This window comes from Capra hircus, chromosome 5, assembly GCF_001704415.2.
Source record: "Capra hircus breed San Clemente chromosome 5, ASM170441v1, whole genome shotgun sequence".
NCBI lineage: Eukaryota > Metazoa > Chordata > Mammalia > Artiodactyla > Bovidae > Capra > Capra hircus.
Window position 1 is genome coordinate 11,486,109 of NC_030812.1, and position 18,067 is coordinate 11,504,175.

The window sequence follows — 18,067 nt, forward strand, 5'->3', positions numbered from 1 at the left end:
GTTGCTATTTGCAGATGACATGATACTACATACAGAAATCCCTAAAGTTTCCACCCAAAAACCTGTTAGAACTAGTAAGTGGATTCAGCAAGGATATTACTCAGCCATAAAAAACAATAAGATTTTGCAAAAACATGGATGAAACTGGAAGCTGTTTTGCTGAGTGAAGTAAGTCATAGAAAAGTAAATATTGTATATCATTACTTATATGTGAAATCTAAAAAATAAAACAAATAAGCTAATATATGAAAACAGAAACAGATTCCTAGACACAGACAACAAACTAGTGTTTACCAGTGGGGAGAGAAGTCAGGGGAGGGGCGAGATAGAAGAAAGAGATTAAGAGGTACGAATGACTAGGTATAAAATAAATAAAATACAAGAATGTAATATATACAACAGGGAATATAATCAATTATTTATAATAACTTTAAATGGATTCTTATCTATAAAAACATAAAATTGCTATATTGTACACTTCAAACTAATATGATATTATTAATCAACTATATTCAATTTTTTAAAAGTTAAAAAGAACAGTAAATGATAATTCATAGGCCTGCTTTAAAGAATCAAATAAAATAATACCTAAAAAGAACTAAACATAATATCTAGTACATGATCAGCTCTCAAATGTTATCTTGTATGATTATCCATCTTGTAAATTAATATATTTAACCATGCTGAATATCTTAATTTAAATATCAGCATTACTCATTCTAATTGCCATCTCAAATACAATTGAGTGGTGGTGAAATTTCTTGGAAAAGAGTTAAAAATGTCAAGAAATTTTTTTGAGGTCAATTTTTTCATAGTTTATCTTTTGAACTGGTTTTATTTGTGTACGTACTATTGACAGTATAAAATTCAAAATCACTAGCAACCTTTTTTTTTTTTTTTTTGGACTGGGAAACAGATTTAGCCAATCTGATAAATTATTGCAGTTATAAATAATGTGTGTGTGTTACTGTGTAAAGACAAAGAGGAAAAGAAAACCAAAGAAAGAAATGAGGAAAAACAGTTAAAGGCACCAAAGACTCACTGGTGTCAGAATATATTACAAGATATTGTGGATTTGTTGATGGGAAAATGAACTCTGTTTGCAGAAGACACTGTCACAGCAGGTCTCTGCAGAGGAAACAATAACAGAAGCTTCACATTTTCATTTTACGATATACTAAGTGGAATGAAACTCAAATAAGTGACCCAAAATCTGCTCATTCTTCTAGAAAGTAGTGCTTTTTAAATTCAAGAGCTTGTGCTTTGGGAATCAGCTACTGTAGAATATATTACCAGTCAGTATTGATAAAATTATCCAAAAATTAATAGCTGAGTGTTTACAGTGTATCCAATATGATAGATCCAACTATTTACCAAGTCTCTTATTTTGATTAACCTAACATCATCTAAGTAGAAATAGTTTTACGAAGTTGAAACTGGTTGGCTATGTTGTCATGTAAAAGCAGCAGTTTGGCGTCTATCTCATTGTGGTAAATTGTACACTAACCACTTCCAGTGAATCACACTTTCAAATATTCATAATTTTCAATGGTCCCCATTTGACTCTGGGCTTAGCCATCTGACTTGGTTTACCATGGGGATATCAGCAACTGTAACACAAGCAGAGGCTTAAGTACTTAGTCAGGCAACCTCCCCTCTTGGAATGCTACCTCTATCATGTGATACAGGGACCAGTCTCCAGTCAGTACTAGAGGTGAGTGCACCTGCGTGAGTGAACCACTGGAAACCAACAGAAAAACAACCCACCAAAACCATAGGAACATAAAGAATGGTTAAATTATCATGTTAACTCACCACATTGTGGAGTTATTTGTTTGCAGCAATACATTATTGTATTAAGAATTTAGTACTAGAAGTGATAGACAAAACTCAGAACATGTGGCATTACTTTTGAGACTGGGCCGTGGGCAGAGAGTCTCCAAAGGCACCAAGGAAACAGTGTGGGTTGAATGAGCCATAGGAATCCAGTGCTCAAGACTGGAAGCATGGTGAGCTGTATTGTTGTAGTAGCAAAGCCATTAGTAAATTTGTTATCCATGGTAACTTTAAAATATAACATATTCCTGGGAATTCCCTGGTGATTCAGTGGTTAGGACTCCAAGTTTCCACTGCTGAGGACGTGGGTGCAATCCCTGGTCAGGGAACTAAGATCCTACAAGCCAGCTGTATGGTACAGCCACAAAATAAATAAATAAATATATATATATATATATATATATATATATATATATATATATATATATATAATATTTCTAATGAACCTGAGGATTTAGATGATTGATTTCCAAGGTGAATGTTGGAATTGTCCATTACCTTCTTTTAGTAACACATGTTAAAGGGAGAGAGAAGGAATCCCAAGAAAGAACTGCTTAGTACATGAACAGAATTTGGTGTGCCATTTTAACTAAATTTTAAGCATGGGGATAAATGAATGCATTTAATTCTCTCCCCAAATTTTCCTGAAGTCAGGTTTGTGCTCAGGAGTCATTAAGTACTTTTTTCCACTCCACCAGAACAAATACCAAATAAGTCTCTATCATCAGTATACCTTTTTGTGGTGTATTTTGGGCCGCCGGGGGGGAGGGGGGGGCGGGGGCCGGGGGTGTTGTTTGTTTGGTTGGTTTTTTTTAGGTTTTCCCAATGTCAATATCACCATTATGGATCCTGACATTGTGAAGGGATTTGCCTATGTAACTTCCACCCAAAATATGGTGTGTCTCTCCCCACAGAGGATGCATAGATATTTCCAGGGTGCATTCTACTTTAGTGGTATTCACCCTTCTGGATCCACAGCTTTTCCATGTATGTTACCGCTAAGATTTTTCTACTGTGTTCTCATTCACTCATTACTGAATAGATACAGGGAAGGATCACTTTGGTAGGACCTGAACATTGTATAATTTGGAGGACAGTTGTTAAGAAAAAGAATGCCAAAGAATATATGAAAATTTCCTCAGGCCTTAGAATGGGCCTTGAAACTTAAGCTTCAATAAACCTTATGATAAATCTCCCTCCAGTTTACATTTCTTAAATATTTTATTTATAAATTTTAGGTTACATATGGAAAGAATTTCTCAAGACATCTAATGTATTGTGTCACTGGAAATGGAAGTATAGTTACTGCTCACTATGTACTTTCTCTGTTTGATTGCAGTTCCATGAACACAGCAGCAGGGACTTTCTAGTTCACTGTGTCCTCAACACTGGATGCTCGGTAAATGTTTGACAAATGAATGTTTGACTTGGCAATGCATTGAATTTACTTTATTGGTCAGATATCTTTATGCAAAAACATGAAATGGAACTCAAGAGTATAGAATCAAATAAGCAAATGTAAAAATTAATTAATTCAACAACCCAACAGCAGGTTACACCAGCTATAAAGCTGACAGAGTTGAATCAAAAGGCAATTCTTTTGAAATCAGATTGCTCTAAAGAAATCACCCTTAAATTCTTGGAACAATGAAATCGGTCAATAATATACTCCCTCAACATTTTCAATCCAAATTTTTCTCATGTTATAAGATTGGGAACTCTTGACAGTCAGTGAGAATATACAGAGTTGTTTTGCAGAGGAAAATAGGCCTCTGTAGACATGCCTCCCACCCACATCCATAGCAAAGTGAGCTGTTTAGGTAAGAATATTAATCTTAACATATTAATATTCTAAGAATATTAATACTATTAATATTAAAGAATTAAAGAATGTTGATATTAGAATATTAATCTTTTAGAATTATAGGAGGATGACAATTTTGCCCCTTAACATCTGATGGCTAAAGCTGTCAAGGGCACTTGTTAAAGACAACCTTAAAATATGTGTGTGTGCTCAGTCATGTCCAGCTCTTTGCAATCTCATGGACTGTAGCCTACCAGGCTCCCCTGTCCCTGGAATTTTCCAGGCAAGAATACTGGAGTGGGTTGCCATTGCCACCCTAAAATATAGATATAAGAGAATGACAGTTTCCTGAGATGGTAAGTCTTCATTCACCTGGATTTGGTAAATTCTGTCTCTGTAATAAATTAGACATGGGTCACATGAAATACCTGAATCATAATAGCTTAGCATCCCATAGAAATGCCTTGACCGAGTTATTTGCTATTCTTTCCTCTGATTTAATACTGTGCCTCCACCTTTGTAAGAGGTCAAACAAAAACTCTTTATCTGAACAGTGTTTTTATTCCTTTGGTGCAAACAAAAATGAAGACATTATCAACTGACAAGGCTGCTCATTATACGGAAATCTCCATGATATATGTCTCACTAAATTTCTTTCCAAGAAATAATTTGCCCCTGCAGAGGAATTTATAAGCCTTTGATATCAGACATGAATATTACTTAGCTTGGTATGTTTCTTTTCTTTTCTTTTTTGCTATAGCTGCCAAGAAAATAAGCCAAATTTTGTGCCCAGCAGTAGTAATGAGGTCATCTGAGAAATCTGGTGACATAAAGTCCTTATGTTTCTCTAAGTTTGTCTCTCTTCTCGAACTTAACATAATTTAAAACTGTATATTTCATGTCTAAATCACTTGAAAGTAGCTGAGGTTGAGATAAGAAAATAAATAATATACATTTTAAAGAGCTATATTTGTCATCATTATAGCCATTGTCTTCTGTATATAAAATATAGATGAAATATGACATATCAGTTAAAATTATCCTACCAGGTTCCTCCATCCAAGGGACTTTCCAGGCAAGAATACTGGAGTGGGTTGCCATTTCCTTCTCCAGGAGATCTTCCCAACCCAGGGATTGAACCCAGGTCTCCTGCATTGTAGGCAGACATCTTACCATCTGAGCCACCAGGGAACTCATAAAATTTTCCTAGTGTAAATTTACTATACACCTCAAATATTTATATAAATATTATTCATTAATCCATTCTTTCATAAATAATGAGTTTCTACAAACAGGACTGTTTAAAGAAGGATGTGCCAGGTATTGTTGGGAGGAAAATTATAAAAGTACTATTCAATCCCTTAAACTAAAAATCTAATCAGAGCAATGGAAATCTAAAATTTAGGTAACACCAAAGGCATGTAACTATCAGTCAAAGGTCCAGCATGTTCCAGGAAATGAATACAGTAATTCAATCAGCTATCTGTGGGGGGTCATTATTGCCTAGTCCCCATGCAAATTTATACCTGACATACCTGGAATTTATCCTCCAATCAATAAATTACACTTTTATTGGTATGTGGCTTTATCTTTTCAGTATAGTTCAGAATTGTTCTAATGATAGAGCCTGTTAGGCCTACATTTCTAGCCTTATTAACCTGGCTTGAATTAAAAGCTTATCTGGAAGAAAATAAAATATCAGTTGTAAAAAGACAGACCCTAGCAGAATAAACAAACCAAATGGATTGGCAAGTGGCCTCTCAAACTGAGGAAAGCAGGATATGAGTCATTGACTCTCAGTGAGGGAGAATCCAGATGGACTAGTGTTTATTCTACCATACAGTGCTTTAATCGGGGTTATAACAAATGAGCCCAATAGCAGGCAGCATGAAATGCAACATGCCTATGTGCAACAGGATATGATGATGTTTTACAGCCATTTATTAGTTTGCAGCCATGTCTCTCCCCGCTAGATAAGGAGGGAGGAATTTTCCCTAGTCTTGCTCAGCCTAGGATCCCTAATGCATAGAACAGTGAAAGACACATGCTAGATAAATGCTGTTGATGGAAAGAATTAAATACTAAATGACTGATACAAAGAGTAAACTATGCAGAAGTCTAGAAGAAAAGAGAATCCTACTCTCTTGGAGTGTTGTCTTCGGTTAGATTTCTCCCCATCTAGACAAGGATTCAAGAGTAAATAGTGCCTTTGGGAGGGGATCACAGGTAACACTGGGAAGGAAGCAGAAACATGAGATAGGGAAGAGAGGGAAGCCAAGAAGGGGTATGTTATCTAGAAGGTTCCCGGGCCAGTTACCAGTGTGATCTGTGATCAGCTGGGAGCTTTAAGAGACACTAGAGTATAATTTGGAATTTTCCCTCCTGAGAGGTGAGAAAAATGGAATGTTTATCCTCCAACTAGTATCTTCTCTAACTTTGGCTAAGGATGGCTGCTGAGAATATTAACTACAACCTCCTCCATTGCTGTTCTGTAGCCTCTGCAGAGAACTGATGTTTCTTGAACTAGGATGCAGTAGGCAGGCATTGAAATAATGAGTGCAGAGGAGATACTAGTGTGGCAGCAATAGTGTCTACTAAAAAAGCATTATTGAAATAAAAGAATTAAAAGCAGCACTGTGCAGTTGGAAAATGAATAGGATTCAAATTGACAAAAGACGAATCAAGCTAGAGACAGAACAAGTGATGCATATTTGTGAAACCAAAGAAAAAACCAAACAGTGAATTGGAGGATTAGTGAGAATTAGTTTTAAAAGTCCATTGGTTCCGAATCACAAGGGTCTTAAAGGTGACCAAGGACCTTGGACTTTACCCTGTAAACAAAGGAAACCCTGCAAGATTTTCAAACATAAGAATAAAATGAATAAACAGAATAACTAAGATTAATTTGTCAGCTCTAAATAGGAAGAAATGAAATATTGTGATCTTGAAGTGATTTTCACGTTATATTGTAATTCAGGTTTGAGAAGCCTGGACTAGAATGGTGGGATTAAGGCAGGAAACAACAAAAAAGCAAATAAGATGTAATAGATTAGAGGAAGAACAGGAAAGAAGGAGGAGCCCAAGGAGGAACCCAAGATTTTCAGCGTTGATATTAGTTATTCATGACTATTGTGCTTTGACTTAGTCCTAAATTATAGGACTAATTGTGTTTCCCTGGTGGCTCAGATGGTAAAGAATCTGGCTACAATGTGAGAGACCTGGGTTCGACCCCTGGGTTGGGAAAATCTTCTGCAGAAGGGAATGGCTACCATTCCAGTATTCTTGCCCGGAGAATTCTATGGGCAGAGGATCCTGATGGGCTACAGTCCACAGGGTCACAAAGATTCAGACACGACTGAGTGACTAACACTTTCACTTTCACTTTTTGGCATTGGTGAGTTTAGTCTGTGTGTGCACAGAATTATTTGGTACCAATCTATTGTATCATAAAAATGAAATTTCAAAGAAATTAAAGATTGTATTTTAAAGCCCCTTTTCCTGAAGAAGGCAAGTTATTGAGTGATCCTACTGTGCTATGCTACTATATTATGGACTGTTAGCTAGCAGCCTAAAGCAGCTAGCATTGAGGTATGGTAAAATTTTGTCTGCATGCCGGGTACAGAGCTAACGTATACCTCTCCCAACTCTGTAGCTAGTCCATCAGTAGTAACAGATGGCATGTCTTCAAGAGACACTATGATTCATATGTATTAGCACATTTAATCTTCCAAATAACCAATCAGGGAGTTGCTAGTGTCCTCATTTAAAAATAAGAAAATTAAGATAAATGAATAAAAGTAGGTTTCCCCAAAGTCACACAAACAGAAGATGGCAGAATTAAGAGTAGATGACAGGCAATCTCTTTCCAGAGCCACATTCTCAACCCCTTTTCCCCTCTGCCTGAGCAAATGAGCTTAACCCAGAGAAGAGTAACAGCTGAAACTCATGTTGGATGTCCTACTATGGCTGACTCCTCCATTCGCAATAGCAGAAATGTTGAAATTTGCATATTCTATAAGACCATTATTGAGGGAAAAGCAAACAGAAGTTTGAATCCCTCCTTCTTTTTCTTATAAATAATTTTAAGCTTTGTCAAGTTTATACTGTTTAGCTATTCCAAGAGTGTGTTTCTTTTTCATCTTCCTCCTTGAATCTTCCAGAGTATAGTCACACATTTGACAAATCCAACATTTAATTAGACTGAGAGCTAAAGCCACTATTGTAATTTCCTCTGGCATATACATTTTGAAACTCTTGTATAAACACAGACATCTTTTCCCTTTCCCTGGGATCTATAGGGGTAAAAGTGTGGAACCTGGCAGAGTGACAGACAGAAGATCCTTAAAGTCCACAGCAAGTAACTTTTAAACATAAAATCTATTTCCTTAATAATTTTTCTCCTCTTTAAAGGTTAGGAAATTGCTTTTGTTGGATTACCTATTTAATACTTATAATAACCTAAGTGTATATTGATTTTCTTTCTATAATGATGTATTATGGAATGCTTCCCAGGGTTTGTAACATTTAATTTCCACTCATCTATTTTATAAATCTAAACGTAAAGAAAAAAGCATTTTAAATAAAACTATGGGGTTGACCAAAAAGTTTATTTGGGTTGTTCCATAAAATGTTATGGAAAAACCTGAGTGAACTTTTTGGCCAACCCTATAGAATACAGTCAAACTTACTACAAGATTACGTGTACCTAACACTTTCACTGGCAAATATTACATTGCCTTTTACTTATTTCACATCCTTTGTTTTTTGTTTTGTTTTGTTTTTCCAAGATAACACTTTAAATGATTACCTGACAACCATTTACTGACAAATACTATGGCCAGGGAATTTTCTTGGGACTAAGACGAGAAGATGAGCAGAACTTGCATCCCACTTCCAAAGCCTTCATGTTTCTCATAAAACATACAGACCAAGTAAATATATGATTCCAATATCCAATCATGCTAACAGAATAATGACTCCGCGAAGACATCCATATCCTAATACCAGAGCCTGTGTATATATCAGGTCACATGGCAAAGAAGAATCAACATTGCATAATATTGCTAATAAACTGATCTTAAAAAAAGGGAGAGTATCCTGAATTACCCTGATGAACCCAGAATAATCACAAGGGACCTTGAAAGTGGGAGAAGAAGGCAAAAAAAAAGAGAGAGTCAATCAGAAGAAATGACTACAGAAGATACGCAGAGATTCAAAGATGGAATAAAAAAGCCCCAATCCAAAAATTTGGGCAGAGTTTAGAAGCTGGAAAACAAACAAACAAACAAACAAACAAAAAAGAAATCGGGGGGAGAAAAAGAACCAGGAAACAGATTTTTCCCTAGAGCATCTGGAAAGGAACACAATTCTGCAGACACCTTGATTTTCACCCAGTGAGCTCTGTATTGATTGAACTTGTATCCTACAGAACTCTAAGACAATGAATCTGTGTAAAATTACTGTTGTTGATGTTCAGTTGCTAAGTTGTTTCTGACTCTTTGTGACCTTATGGACTGGAACACTCCAGGCTTCCCTGTCCTTCACTATCTCCTGGAGTTTTCTCAAACTCATGTCCATTGAGTCAGTGATGCCATCCACCCATCTCACCCTCTGTTCTCCCCTTCTTCTCTTGCCCTCGACCTTTCCCAGCATCAGGATCTTTTCAGTGAGTTGGCTCTGCATCAGGTGGCCAAAGTATTGGAGCTTCAGCTTCAACATCAACCCTTCCAGTGAATATTCAGGGTTGATTTCCTTTAGGATGGACTGGTTTGATCTCCTTGCTGTCCAAGGGACTCTCAAGAGTCTTCTTCAGTACCACAATTTGAAAGCATCAATTCTTTAGCACTCTGCCTACTTTATGGTCCAACTCTCACATCCATAATTGCTTCTACAGCAAATTAGCACAAATTTAGTAACTTTAACTGCATACATGACTACTGGAAAAACCATAGCTCTGGTCCATACAGTCAAAGCTATGATTTTTCCAGTAGTCATGTACGCAGTTTAAGTCACTTCATCCCCTGGAGAAGGGAATGGCTACCTACTCTAGTATTCTTGCCTGAAGAATCACACAGATAGAGGAGCCTGGTGAGCTACAGTCCCTAGGACCCCAAAAGAGTTGGACACAACTTAGAAATTAAACAGCAACAGCATAGGTATGGCATAGTATAGGTTTTTTTTATGACTAGGTGGTAAATAATGGTAAAGCAGGGGAAGATCTGTCTCTTTTTCTCTCTCTTAGAACTTAAATGTAAGACACTATTTGAAAGACCAAAAGGAGTAATTTCTGTGGCATGGCCCCCTCAGCAACACACACACACACACACACACACACACACACACACACACACACACACACACACACACACACACACACCCTCAGAAAGAGCTATAGGAGAAAACTGTAAAGTGGCTTCCAGATGTTAGTTTATAAAATTCAGACAGGCTACAATCCAGGTGTCTACTCTCGGAAAACTGTAAGATGCTTACCGTGAATAAAAAGAAAAAAAGCTAAGTGACTGCCAGTGAATTAATGGTGAAAGCTGTCTTTTTATGTCACCTTTCAAAATCCGCAGTCACCCTGCAGTGAGCTCTCAAATATTGCTATTTAGGAGACCTTGTGACTAAAGATCTAAAGATTCTTCAATTAATTGCCAGTTAAATTCCCATCTCTTCCACTAGACCAACAGTTTGAAAACAGAACCTCTCGTATTCTTCAACAATGGATCTTCAGTATTGAACATATAGCACCTTGCATACAATAGATGCTTAATCTTAACCCATGTTTGTCTAATAAATCAAGTGATTATTTTTTAATTTTGAAAAATATTGAAAGAGAAAATTCTTTTCAGTAAAATAATAGGTGAAAAAACATCAGGAATCAGATACTCTCATCCCAGTTGGGTTAACACACACACACACACACACACACACACACACACACACACAGCAAAGAAATTAAAAAATATTAGCTGCAGATATTTCTGAGTGGTGGGATAATGAATGTTTTACATTGTCTATTTTAACTTTTCTTTGTTTTCCAAACTCTTGAAAATGAGTGTATACACTTTTATAATCAGAATTTTTAAAGCCATGTGAGTTACAAAGAGATTCCCTCATAAGAAACTGATGCCTTGACCTTAGAATTTCATTTTTATTTTGGGTTTTTCACCCTGCATGGTTTCCAGCCATTCCCCATGTAGTAAGCTGGAAACCACTAAATGGCATAAGGTAAGCAGCCTCTTTCCCATCCTTCCTTTATTTTTTCCCTATGCAAGAATCTGAACTGATACTAAAACAAAGGTTCTTATAGATTCAAGGCATTCTTTATATGATTCTATAATCAAGCAAGAAATCTCCCCTGTGATTTGAAGCAATTTAAGGAGCAGTGATCCTGAGAAGGTATTCATTCAGTCTTCACTTGCTCATTCAATCACTGATTTATGGATGTAAAATAATGCATCTTCATGAGTAATGTTATGACTCTGTCACTGACGGACTCTTCCACTCCATTGCTACTCTAGGTTCTCATTTATACTCCGTCCAGGATCGCAACATTTCTGACCCAAATGATTCAGTTAGCATCCTAACTGGTCTCTCTGTCTCCGCTTGTTCTAATCTATCCTTTATTATGTTTCTTGAAGCTTTTAGAAATACAAATCCATTACATGATGTGTAATAGGGAAATTATGACCTTGGGGATCAGAGAACTCTGGATTGGAGCCTGATTCTTCCACTTACTATATTTATCATAAGTTTTTATACAACCTCTGTTTTTCAAATCCTGTCTCTGATTCTTGCTACCTCTGTGCCCTTGGGGAATTTATTCAGTCACTCTCTCACTTCCCTTCTCTATAAAACTGTTGCAGGAAGGGGGACCCCTTCCAGGGCCCGAAACTGGGCTCTTGTCTAACACTCGGAAATGAATTGTCCAAGGAGACACATGTGCTGGCAAAGCAAAATATTTTATTGGGAAAGGGCACCCGGGTGGAGAGCAGGAGGGTAAGGGAACCCAGGAGAACTGCTCTGACAGTTCAGAGTCTCGGGTTTTGTGGTGATGGGATTAGTTTCCAGGTTGTCTTTAGCCAATCATCTGACTCAGAGTCCTTCCTGGTGGTGCAGCCAAGATGGATGCCAGCAAGGATTCAGGGAGGTGGTCGGATATGTGGTGCCTCCTTTTGACCTTTCCCACACTCTTCTGGTTGGTGGTGACTTATTACTTCCGTGTTCCTTACCAGGACCTCCTGTCATAAAACAACTCATGCAGATACTTACTATGGTGCCTGGCCAGGGTGGGTGGTTTCAGTCAGTGTGCTTCTCCTAACAAAATGGGGCTAATCACACCTACCTCATACTATTGGCTGACATAATACATGAAAAGTTCTTCACTTGTTGCTTAACATCTGCATTTCCTACTGCTGCTATAACAAACTACCACAGAGTCAATAGCTTAAAACAACAGAAATGTATTCTGTCACAGATCTGAAGACCAGAAGTCGAAAATCATTTTCACAGGATCAAAATCGAGGTTACAGCAGGACTGTGTTCCCTCTGGAGGTTCTATGGGAGAAAATGCTCCTTCCCTCTTCCAGATCCTGGTGGTGCTGTTTCTTGGCTTGCGGTTGCATCATTCTGATTTGTACTTACTTGGTTACATTATGTTGTTCTCTTTTGTCTGAAATATCCCTCTACCTCTTTGTTACAAGGACACTTGCTATTGAATGCATTTAGGGACAAGTGTTCTTGCCTGGAGAATCCCAGGGACAGGGGAACTTGGTGGGCTGCCGTCTATGGGGTCGCACAGAGTCGGACACGACTGAAGTGACTTAGCAGCAGCAGCAGCAGGGAACTCCTCATATAATCCAAGATAATCTCCCCATCTCATGATCATTAATTTACTTGCATCTGCAAAGACTTTGCCATATGAGATAACATTCACAGGTTTCAGGGATTAAGATATGTACATCTAAAGGGATATTATTATGCCAACTCTAGACCTTAGCTCATAATTAATCCCAAGAAATGTTAATTATTAGCCATGTTATGAGACTTTGGGCTACCTTCTTAGTTTTAATGAGTTTTTATTATAAGTAACAAAATAACAATGTACTGATTCCTACCCCACTATCCCAATAATGGTATAAAAGATCATAATAATGGTTTAATAAATGCATTTCCTCTTCCTTAAACATCTTTAGTGTGTGTTGTTGAGAGTGTAGAGCCACAGGAGCACTTACAGAGTCTAAATTGAAACAAACATCAGCCATTCCATTCCTAGATACGCACTCAGCAAATTGCATGCATATTCACCAGAAGAGAGGTACTAGCACGCTCAGGGCAATGCTTCAAATCAGCCCCAAACTGAAAACAAGCTAGGTGTTAAGTCACCAGCAGAGCTGATAAATTGTGACATATTTTTACACTGGAATAATCTAGAGTTGGAAATAATGTGCAACCACCTGTAGCAATGTGAACGAGTCTTTAAAACATTCACATTAGCGATATGAATGAATGTTTTTGAAATCAAACACTCAAAAACTATATATGGTGGTCTGTATCTAAAAACATAATCAAATTTATCAATGCTGTTGCATGTCATGATAGTGGTTACCCTGGGAGTATTGATTGGAAGGGGGCAAGCAGGGTCTTATACAATGCTTGAATGATGTGTCTTTTGATTTCAACAGTAAATTCGTCATCATACACTGATTGTATATAATCTTCATTGCAGTATATTGTGCTTTAATTAAACATTAAAATTGAAAAAAACATTCTTCAGGAATACCCTACCCCAAAAACATTAAGTCTAAATTGTTTAGATTGGTGCACAAGGCCATTCTCAGCTTCCCCCATTCTCCGGTCTGTTTTCCCAGCCTCATTGCCTACCATTTTCCCCCACTCTACCATCACAGACTGCTAGGTACCAGTCCCTGAAACAATGTATGCTCCCTCACACAGGTACTTTCCATCCCCCCTTCTTAGATTCCATTTTCCCATCTCTTGATGAATGCTATGCATTTTAGGCCCCAGTTTAACTCCATCTTGTCTCCTGTGTGACTCTATGCATGCGGTTCATAAATCGACCATGTAACACTTATCTCATGATACTTAAATTATTTATGAGTTTGCACATCTATATAGGAAGCTGTTATTAACATTCAAGATGGGTTAGGCAATCATTCTCTTCCATCTGTCAAAGGCCCTTTATGGATTTTTCTATTATAAGACATTCTGTACTACAGCCATTTCATTATGCATTCATCTTGGCCCTTACAGGGTAGAGGTTTCTTACAGACAGAGAGACCTCCTTATCTCTGTGTCACCTAATAAGTGTTCAACACATTTTTATTAAACTAAATTCGATTCCCTTCTCTACTAAATTGGGAACTGTTGAGCAAACAAACCAGTGTTTATTATTGAACCTCTGGCATTTGTCTCGATGCTTGATACATACTGGCCTTCCCTGGTGGCGCAGAGGTTAAAGCGTCTGCCTGCAATGTGGGAGACCTAGGTTCAATCATTGGGTTGGGAAGATCCCCTGGAGAAGGAAATGGCAACCCACTCCAGTATTCTTGCCTGGAGAATCCCATGGACGGAGGAGCTTGGCATTTGTCTCGATGCTTGATGCATACTAGGTTCTCAATAGATTTGTTTATTGCACAATTAAGTCTGTGCTATTTCAAATTTTGGATTAAAAACTTCTGAATCTATCCTACTTAATGGCCATTCTATGACTTTGGAGTTGTAGGTTGCTTTGCAGAGCTTCATCTGTGGAAACTGAAGCAATGGTGATGAGACATGTCATTATAAGCTGTAGTACTTATGAACTTAAACAGATTATCACGTCTTTGGAGAAACCTAAAATGGCAAACTGACTCAAGTCAATTCAATTAGTTTAATTCAATAAGCATTTGCTGAAAAGCAAAAGTGTTCTGCTAGACTTGGTGGGGTATATCAGATACAGAAATATTGTCCCTGCCCTCGAGGGAACCACTGTCCTGTGAGAGAGATCAGAAAACCCGCCTGCACAACTGCCAGCTTAAGCAGCTAAAACATGGTATCCTGTGATATAAGAGATAAAGCACAGCTACAGGAGAGAGCAGTGGTCATGAGGCAAGTCATTTAAGCTCATTCTTGAAAGACACATAGATTTTTAATGTGTGTATCAAAGATCCTGTAGTTCAGGAGTACAAATTATTTTTGTACTGTTTTGCAAAGTAATCAGAAAAGTTGTTAGTCATTCAGGGGAGAAGAAAGGGAGAAATGAGGGTGAGAAACAATATTAAAAATCCAATCCAGTTCACGTTGTTAAGGGTTTTAAAGGACACTGAGATATTTGGACTTTATTCGGTATGAAATTATAACTGTTGAATACCGATTATCTGTAATAGGAATACCACTTGCTGATTGTGTGTTAGAGACACAAGAAAGGAGACACTGGGAGCAGGGAGACACCTGAGGAGTTTGCTGCAGTAACGCAAATAAGATGTAAAGAGAATCTGAACTACAGCAAAGATTGTGATAGTAGGAAAAAAAATTGAACTCTATTGTTAAATTAGAATTGGTAATGATAGAAAACTAATTGGTGGTGAAAGGTAATATCTGGCTAGGAAGTAAATATAAGGATGACACTAGAAACTAACAAGATGTCATAAATCAACTATACTTCAATAAAAAAATTAAAAGTAAAAAATGAAATTTTAAGATAATTCTTACATCTCAAGGTGATTTTTCTGACATCATTATACTGACAAAATTCTCTTATTAAAAAGTTTTTATTGAAATATTGTTGACATGCAATGTAATGTTAGTTTCAAGTGTACAGCAAGATAATTCAGTTAAACACACATATACATAATCTTCACATATAGATATATTTTTCAATTTCTTTTCTCCTATAGGTTATTAAAAAATACTGAGACTAGTTCCCTGTGCTATACAGTAAGTCCTTATTGATTATCTATTTTATATGTGTACGTATTAATCCCAAATTCCTAAATTATCTGTCCTACCTTTTCCCTTAAACACCTGCAGTAACAGGCAAATTTCGACTTGGAATACAGAATGAAGCAGGGCAAAGACTAATAGAGTTTTGCAAGAAAATGCACTGGTCATAACAAACACCCTCTTCCAACAATACAAGAGAAGACTCTACACATGGACATCACCAGATGGTCAACACAAAAATCAGATTGATTATATTCTTTGCAGCCAAAGATGAAGAAGCTCTATACAGTCAACAAAAACAAGACTGGGAGCTGACTGTGGCTCAGATCATGAACTCCTTATTACCAAATTCAGAGTGAAATTGAAGAAAGTAGGGAAAACCATTAGACTACTCAGATATGACCTAAATCAAATCCCTTATGATTATACAGTGGAAGTGACAAATAGATTTAAGGGAGTAGATCTGATAGATAGAGTGCCTGATGAACTATGGAGGAGGCTCGTGACACTGTACAGGAGACAGGGATTAAGACCAACCCCACAGAAAAGAAATGCAAGAAAGCCAAATGGCTGTCTGGGGAGATCAGCCTTAGAAATAGCTGTGAAAAGAAGAGAAGCAAAATGCAAAGGAGAAAAGGAAAGATGCAAGCATCTGAATGCAGAGTTCCAAAGAATAGCAAGAAGAGATAAGAAGGCCTTCCTCAGATATCAATGCAAAGAAATAGAGGAAAACAACAGAATGGGAAAGACTAGAGATCTCTTCAAGAAAATTAGAGATACTAAGGGAACATTTCGTGCAAAGATGGGCTCGATAAAGGACAGAAATGGTATGGACATAATAGAAACAGAAGATGTTAAGAAGAGGTGGCAAGAATACACAGAAGAACTGTACAAAAAATATCTTCATGACACAGATAATCACGATGGTGTGATCACTCACCTAGAGCCAGACATCCTGGAATGTGAACTCAAGTGGGCCTTAGAAAGCATCACTACGAACAAACCTAGTGGGGGTGATGGAATTCTAGTTGAGCTCTTTCAAATCCTGAAAGATGATGCTGTGAAAGTGCTGCACTCATTATGCCAGCAAATTTGGAAAACACAACAGTGGCCACAGGACTGGAAAAGGTCAGTTTTCATTCCAATCCCAAAGAAAGGCAATGCCAAAGAATGCTCAAAGTACTGCACAATTGCACTCATCTCACATGCTAATAAAGTAATGCTCAAAATTCTCCAAGACAGGCTTCAGCAATACGTGAACCATGAGCTTCCAGATGTTCAAGCTGGTTTTAGAAAAGGCAGAGGAACCAGAGATCAAATTGACAATACCTGCTGGATCATCGAAAAAGCAAGAGAGTTCCAGAAAAAACATCTATTTCTGCTTTATTGACTATGCCAAAGCCATTGACTGTGTGGATCACAATAAACTGTGGAAAATTCTGAAAGAGATGGGAATACGAGACCACCTAACCTGCCTCTTGAGAAACTTATATGCAGGTCAGGAAGTAACAGTTAGAACTGGACATAGAACAACAGACTGGTTCCAAATAGGAAAAGGAGTACGTCAAGGCTGTATATTGTCACCTTCCTTATTTAACTTCTATGCAGAGTACATCATGAGAAATGCTGGACTGGAAGAAACACAAGCTGGAATCAAGATTGCCAGGAGAAATATCAATAAACTCAGATATGCAGATGACACCACACTTATGGCAGAAAGTGAAGAGGAACTAAAAAGCCTCTTGATGAAAGTGAAATAGGAGAGTGAAAAGGTTGGCTTAAAGCTCAACATTCAGAAAACGAAGATCATGGCATCCAGTCCCATCACTTCATGGGAAATAGATGGAGAAACAGTGGAAACAGTGTCAGACTTTATTTTCTGGGGCTCCAAAATCACTGCAGATGGTGATTGCCACCATGAAATTAAAAGACGCTTACTTCTTGGAAGAAAAGTTATGACCAACCTAGATAGCATACCAAAAACAGAGACATTACTTTGCCAACAAAGGTCCATCTAGTCAAGGCTATAGTTTTTCCAGTGGTCATGTATGGATGAGTTGGACTGTGAAGAAAGCTGAGCACCAAAGAATTGATGCTTTTGAACTGTGGTGTTGGAGAAGACTTTTGAGAGTCCCTTGGACTGCAAGGAGATTCAACCAGTCCATTCTGAAGGAGATCAGCCCTGGGATTTCTTTGGAAGGAATGATGCTAAAGCTGAAGCTCCAGTACTTTGGCCACTTGATGCGAAGAGTTGACTCAGTGGAAAAGACTCTGATGCTGGGAGCAATTGGGAGAAGGAGGAGAAGGGGACTAAGAGGATGAGATGGCTGGATGGCATCACTGACTTGATTGACATGAGTCTGAGTGAACTCCAGGAGTTGGTGATGGACAGGGAGGCCTGGCATGCTGTGATTCATGGAGTCGCAAAGAGTCGGACACCACTGAGCGACTGAACTGAACTGAACATTTCCCCTTTGGAAA